We start from the raw sequence: 8,056 nt of genomic DNA on the forward strand, positions 1-8,056 counted from the left end.
TCGAGTCGTACCGAGGAGAAGACCACGATGAAAATGTTGAGTGTCTCTCATATGCATAATCATTTATCTAACAAAGAGCCCATTTTACCCTATCTTTTCTTGTTGAATAAAATGTTTGTAGATTCCAGCTTAGTCCACGACACTCTTGCACTATTATTATTTTCACATCGTTCGGTCGTGCAAGTGAAATGCAATAATGACGATATTCGATGAACTGGCTGTGGCAAAGAGAAACGGGTATGAATTCAACTTGTTCTGTTTTTGTAAATATGTTTAACCTAGTATCCATGATTCAGCCCATTATGATTAAACATGTTTGCAATGACAATTAGAAATTATAGTTTCTCATGCCATGCATAAGTAGCTAGGAGTGGATAATGATTTATCTTGGATATCAACATTGCGTTAAAATGATTGTGATGTAGTGTGATGATATGGTATCCTCCTCTGAATGTTCGAGTGGCTTGACTTGGCACATGTTCATGCATGTAGTTGAATCAAAACCAACATAGCCTCTATGATATTTATGTTCATGGTGTTCATATCCTACTCATGCTAGTGTCCAATGTTACTTATGCATAATGTATGTTCATGTCCGTTGTTGCTCTCTAGATGGCCGCTTCTCAATCTATTTGCTAGCCTTCGCCTGTACTAAGTGGGAATTCTGCTTGTACATCAAAAACCTTGAACCCAAGTTATTCCAAATGAGTCCACCATACCTACCTATATGTGGTATTACCCTGCCATCCTAATTAAATTTGCATGTGCCACCTCTAAAAACTTTTAATAAATATCCTTTTTGTGTGCCTGGATCATTCATGGAACGACGGGAGGTAGTCAATATCTTCCATGCTAAGCGGGTTATTCTCAGGTTGAGTGTTTATTCACTTGCCACTGCACGAGAAAAAGGCGGTAATAGGGATTCCCAGTCCCCCGGGACTATTGTTGGTATGGACGGCACCCGTTGTTTCGGACAAGCCATGGAGTGTGATTGTTGGTGGAGGGGGAGTAAACCTTTACTTTTATCACTTGGGAACCGCCACTAGCGTGCTTAGCATGGAAGATATTGATAACTGATGGTCGTGAAGTAAATGAGAAGGGTGCATGTCTCAAAATATCAATTACCTCTGTTTTAAAATTTTAAGCTCTGGCACCTCTGCAAATCACGGCTTCCCTCTGCGAAGGGACTATCTATTTACTTTTATGTTGTGTCATCACCTTCTAAAATAATCGCCAGAACCTGAGAGCACTGTTGTCATGCCGATGCATTGTGTGTAGCTAATGTTGGGTGCATCATGATTGGATCTTTTCTGCCATGAATTACAATGTTTAGTCGCTGCTTGAACTTTGGAGGTGCTCTGCATTTATGTTTTGTGGTCGCAGAAAGGGCTATCGAAATACCACTACTGTCATATTATATCATGGTTGTTTTGACAACGTGTTACCGTTTGATATATCTTATTAGTGCTCGCTAGCCGATTATGTTATTGATATGAGTTAATATAATCTTTAAGAGTCATTGTCGGCATGGTTAGTTATAATGTTGGCTGGAAACCTGGGTGTTGTTTAAGCCTATTTATGCAAACAAGAGCAAAAGAGTTCATAAAAGTTTTTCTTTTCACTTTCACTTTATCAAGTGAATTGCTTGAGGACAAGCAAAGGTTTAAGCTTGGGGGAGTTGATACGTCTCCAACGTATGTACTTTTCCTAACGCTTTTCCTCTTGTTTTGGACTCTAATTTGCATGATTTGAATGAAACTAACCCCGGACTAACGCTGTTTTCAGCAGAACTACCATGGTGTTGTTTTTGTGTAGAAATAAAAGTCAATGGAACGAAACTTCTGGAGCCAAGAGTCACCTGAGGGGGGCACCTGGGCCTGCCCCCCAGGCGCGCCCAGGTGGGTTGTCCCCACCTGGTGGCCCCGCAGACCCTGAAACAAATGCTATAATCCTATTTTTCTAGAAAACAATCAGGGAGAAAGAATTATCGCGATCCACGAGACGAAGCCGCCGTCACCTCCTGTTGTTCATCGGGAGGCCAGATCTGGAGTCTGTTTGGGGCTCCGGAGAGGGGGATCTTCGTTCTTCGTCATCACCAACCCTTCTCCATCACCAATTCCATGATTTTCCCCACCAGAAGTGAGTAATTCCTTCGTAGGCTTGTTGGTCGGTGAGGAGTTGGATGAGATTCATCATGTAATCTAGTTAGTTTTATTAGGGCTTGATCCCTAGTATCCACTATGTTCTGAGATTGATGTTGCTATGACTTTGCCATGCTTAATGCTTGTCAATTTGGGCCCGGGTGCCATGATTTCATATCCGAACCGCTTATGTTATCACCATTATATCCATGTTCTAGATCTGATCTTGCAAGTTATAGTCACTTACTACGCGTTATGATCTGGCAACCCCGGAGTGACAATAGTCGGAACCACTCCTGGTGATGACCGTAGTTTGAGGAGTTCATGTATTCACCGTGTGCTAATGCTTTGTTCTGGTTCTCTATTAAAAGGAGGCCTTAATATCCCTTAGTTTCCAATTGGACCCCGCCGCCATGGGAGGGTAGGACAAAAGATGCCATACAAGTTCTTTCCATAAGCACGTATGACTATTTACGAAATACATGCCTACATTATATTTATGAACTGGAGCTAGTGCCGTATCGCCCTAGGTTATGACTGCCACATGATGAATATCATCCAACAAATTGCCGATCCAATGCCTACGAATTTATCTTATATTGTTCTTGCTAAGTCACTACTGCTATCGTTATTGTTGCACTTGCTACAAAAATACTGCTATCACGGTTACCGTTACCATTGTTGCTACTACTATTATCAAAACTATCATATTACTTTGCTACTGATCACGTTGCTGCAGATAATTAATCTCCAGGTGTGGTTGAATTGACAACTCAGCTGCTAATACCTTCAAATATTATTTGGCTCCCCTTGTGTCGAATCTATAAATTTGGGTTGAATACTCTATGCTACCTCTTGAGCATGCGTTGGTTTTCCCTTGAAGAGGAAAGGGTGATGCAGCAAAGTAGCGTAAGTATTTCCCTCAGTTTTGAGAACCAAGGTATCAATCCAGTAGGAGACAATGCACAAGTCACCTAGTACGTGCACTAACAATCAAGAACCTTGCAACCAACGCGATAAAGGGGTTGTCAATCCCTTCACGGTCACTCGTAAAAGTGAGATCTAATAGAGATAGTAAAGTAAATATTTTTGGTATTTTTGTTGTATAGATTGGAAAGTAAAGATTGCAAAATAGTAAACGAGATGCGATGTAAATAAAAGAGATGTAATATAATAAGAAAGAGACCCGGGGGCCATAGGTTTCACTGGTGGCTTCTCTCAAGATAGCATGTATTACGGTGGGTGAACAAATTACTGTCGAGCAATTGATAGAAAAGCGCATAGTTATGGAGATATCTAAGGCAATGATCATGAATATAGGCATCACGTTCGTGTCAAGTAGATCGAAACGATTATGCATCTACTACTATTACTCCACACATCGACCGCTATCCAGCATGCATCTAGAGTATTAAGCTCATAAGAACAGAGTAACACATTAAGCAAGATGACATGATGTAGAGGGATAAACTCAAGCAATATTATATAAACCCCATATTTTTATCCTCGATGGCAACAATACAATACGTGCCTTGTTGCCCCTACTGTCACTGGGAAAGGACACCGCAAGATTGAACCCAAAGCTAAGCACTTCTACCATTGCAAGAAAGATCAATCTAGTAGGTCAAACTAAAACAATAATTCGAAGAGACTTGCAAAGATATCAAATCATGCATATAAGAATTCAGAGAAGAACTAAATAATATTCATAGATAATCTTGTTCGTAAATCCACAATTCATCAGATCTCGACAAACGCACCGCAAAAGAGTATTACATCGAATAGATCTCCAAGAACATCGAGGAGAACTTTGTATTGAGAATCAAAGAGAGAGAAGAAGCCATCTAGCTAATAACTATGGACCCGAAGGTCTGTGGTAAACTACTCACGCTTCATCGGAGAGGCAATGGTGTTGATGTAGAAGCCCTTTGTGATCGATTCCCCCTCCGGTAGATCGCCGGAAAAGGCCCCAAGATGGGATCTCACGGGTAAAGAAGGTTGCAGCGGTAGAAAAGTGGTTTCGTGGCTCTCCCTGATGTTTCTAGGGTATAAGAGTATATATAGGCGAAAGAAGTATGTCGGTGGAGCTACGAGGGGCCCACGAGGGTGGGGGCGCACCTACCCCCCTGGGCGCGCCCTCCTGCCTCGTGGCTTCCTCGTGGAGTTCCAGACTGCGACTCCAAGTCTTCTGGATTGCTTTCGGTCCAAGAAAGATCATCGCGAAGGTTTCATTCCGTTTGGACTCCGTTTGGTATTCCTTTTCAGCAAAACTCTAAAATAGGCAAAAAAAACAGAAACTGGCACTGGGCCTCCGGTTAATAGGTTAGTCCCAAAAATAATATAAAAGAGAATATTAAAGCCCATTAAACATCCAAAACAAATAATATAATAGCATGGAACAATCAAAAATTATAGATACGTTGGAGACGTATCACTCTACCCTCGAAAACTGTGGCGATCCCCTACACTTGTGGGTTATCACAAACCCACGGAAGCAACCACACGCCCCTCTACCCACCTCCACCACATCGTCCCCCTCCTCCCAGGCCCGACCCGCATCGCCACCATTTGAGCGCAATTGTGGGCACTACCCCTGTGCGGCCCGTGACCCTCCTACATCGTCTTCATCCTTGCACTATTCCAATCCCCCCTAATCATCGTCCACAGCTTCCACAACCTCACACTACAGCCGCACAGGCCGGATCAGCTCCAGCTCACTCGCAAGCTTTCTCCATGTGGCTTGCAACCATGGCTATAAAAGGCACAACCCAGATCCTCCTTGACCCGCACCACCTCCCTCTCCCTCTCATGCTCCCTAGCTCGAGGAGCAATGCCAGGAGGTCCTGCTTCCTTGAAATTGCATGGGGCTCTGCTGCTAGGCCTCTCTAGTGGAAATCCCGGCTGAATTTCCCTTCCCCCTAGTCTCTAGCACCTCTGTGGTGGCCATGTCAAGTTCAACGAAGTTGAATTCCCACAGAATAACAATTCTGACGAGCCTCGTAAGGCACCACTGCCGGAGACGATGATTCTGACACTGTCTGGCCACCTCTCGCCAAGCCACAAATACATGTTGAACCACTGTTATCGTCTCATTCAAACGCACCCCTCTTCGAGCACCACGGCTTTAGGGCTCAACAATATTGCATTGGAACCATGTACTATAATAGTTAGATCATTAGGGGAGGTGTAAGAATACCTTGATGGTCGTGGCCATTGGAGATGAACATGACGGCCCGTGCTTTGCTTGAAGTAGACATGGTGAAGGCATGATGCAATCCCACAGACAACAGCTTGGTGATGTAGTGTACATGGAAAGAGTTCCATGGACATCGTCAACACTACCAGATGACAGACAGTGGTAGTCGGACTTTATCTCCTTTAGCGCCTCATTAGGATCAGTCGTTAGGGAGGGGTGTAACCTACCTCTTGAGATCATTAGCATCCAACAGGAGGGGCCTTTCTTTTAATACTAGATACTGGGGAGGAGGGATCGAGACCAAGTAGTTGGTTTGGTGGAGACCTCCTATACTGCACTTCGGGTGCCGAATTCCACTATTGATGCTCATGCATAGCTTGTATGGGTCATGACACAATAACTAGCACTTGCTTGCCTTGCTCACTCGATCACGAGAGTGCCTGTTCTTTGACCAATGATCAATTGACTGGTTGACAATTGACTTTTCACCTAATTTTAAAAAAATCATAAATTTAAAAAAATGTGAATTTGAAGAAAGGTAATAAATTTGAAAAATATAAATTTGAAAAAAAATCATGAATTTTGAGAAAAAGTTTAGGAATTTGAATTCGAAAAAATGTTCATAATTTGAAAAAATGTTGTAGCTTTTAAAAGTTTACGAATTTGAAAAAAATCATCAATTTAAAAAATTGTCCATGAATTGATAATAATTCATGAATTTGAAAAAGTTCATGGAAGTAAAAAAATGTTCACGAATTTGAAAAATCACCACTTTAAAAGATGTTCACAAAAATTGGAAAATTTCATGTATTTAAAAATTATTCATGATTTTTGAAAAAGTTCAAAAAACTAAAATGAAAAAGAGAAGAAAAAGGAAAATAAAAAGATAATAAAAGAGAACAGAAAACCGATCATGAGCTTCTCAAAACCATCCATAAAGCTAAAAAAGTAGAAGCAGTTTGTGTTATATGGGCTTGGCCTAGTTGTCAGAGAGGTGCACGTTGTGTGCGGTTACCGAAGTAACTGATGCCATAAGCACGGAATAGGGATCACCGGTTCGAGAGTGGGTGTTATCTTGTTGAACACACTACCATGGCAAATGCCCACATGGATGCATATATGATGAGTGATGTTTTTACACTCATTTCACCTTTGTTTACACCGAGATATTTCATTTAAAATGAGATATTCGCTCTGATATTGCTACTAATGACCAATGAATGCAAATGATTCCATAAATCCTCTCTTTGATGTGTTTCCATAGAAAATGGTCTAAAAAGGGAAGAAATCACATGTGAAAATGGTATGGAAGGAGAACAGAGGAAGAAGGAATCAACAGGAGGCATCTGTACAAAGACAGAACAAAAGACGATATTCCATATGGGCACACGCGCACGTATGAGCGCCCGTTTGGTATGGATTTCGAGGCAGATCATCCGCCTAAACAACTTTTGTTAAAGGGACCCCATCGAAATGTCAACAGGGCGATGAGCACAGAAGCCAGAACCTCTTCATCATCATCGTCATCATCATTCACAAACCCTAGCCGCTGTCATCTCCATCTCCATAGCCATCTCCACTACCACCATAGTGCCCTCTCATCTAGTTCATACTTGTAATCATGCATCACACAAGGAATCCACTGTAAGACATATTGCAATCAATTAATCTCAAGATGTGTTATTCAATGTTTTCTTCCCGTGATCTAATCTCCATGTGTGAGTACTTCGGTAAGGTATGTATGAGGCATGAACCTTGCCACCCAAGGTATTTGTTGAGAAGATCAATGAAAAACTTTGACACAATGTCCCGTATGTGTGAAATAAAATTGTACTATGAAGATGTCTCTTATCTTGTCCGCGATCTTCATCCCTACTGGTTCCCAGGATCATGGACATCGAGCACCGGTGAGGCTAGGTGAAAGGAGACCGTGAAGTGTTTTACCAAACACTAGTGACAGTAAGGTTCAGTTGGTTAATATGGATAACATCCTTGGGGATAAATAGGCTGTAGTTATTAAACTCCAAAAGCTCTTGTCTAATTTCATTATCTTAATTATCGAGACAACCTTGCGCAACGGATAAGTCCTGCGGTAGGTGTCGGATTTCGGGTTCCGGCAGACCCTTGAGGTTCGAACACTGGGGTGCACGCGGAGATTTCACCTCCTACCTACCTGCACCCCTCTGCCTCGCTAAGATCTAAGCTATGGAAAGAACAACACGAGAGACACAGGGTTTATACTGGTTCGGGCCACCATTGTGGTGTAATACCCTACTCCAGTGTGTGGCGTGGTGGACTGCCTCTTGGGCTGATGATGATGAACAATACAAGGAAGAACAGCCTCGCAAGGGTCTGTTCTTGGCTGGGGCGATGAACTGCTGGGAGGAGTTCAGTCACCCTTCTCTCTCTCTCTCTCCGATTGTTGATGCCCCTCTCCCCTGGGGGTGGCTAGTCCTATTTATAGAGGCCCTGGTCCTCTTCCCAAATATCGAGCGGGAAGGGAGCCAACAATGGCGGGCTAATTTGAAGGGGGACAGCTAGTACTAGCTATCCTGACAAAAGTAGTCTTCGCCTGCACAAAGCTCTGGTGGTGACGCCATCTTGGGCTCCACGATGACCTTCGTCTTGCAGTCCTCCTGGTCTTGGTCTTGTTGCACCGAAATGGCAACCTTTGCCTGATGCCTCGGTACTCCGCGGCTGCGCTTGCTCCCTTTGCACC

Source organism: Triticum urartu, chromosome 2A, assembly GCF_056163025.1.
Source record: "Triticum urartu cultivar PI428250 chromosome 2A, HENAU_Tu73, whole genome shotgun sequence".
NCBI classification, from domain to species: domain Eukaryota; kingdom Viridiplantae; phylum Streptophyta; class Magnoliopsida; order Poales; family Poaceae; genus Triticum; species Triticum urartu.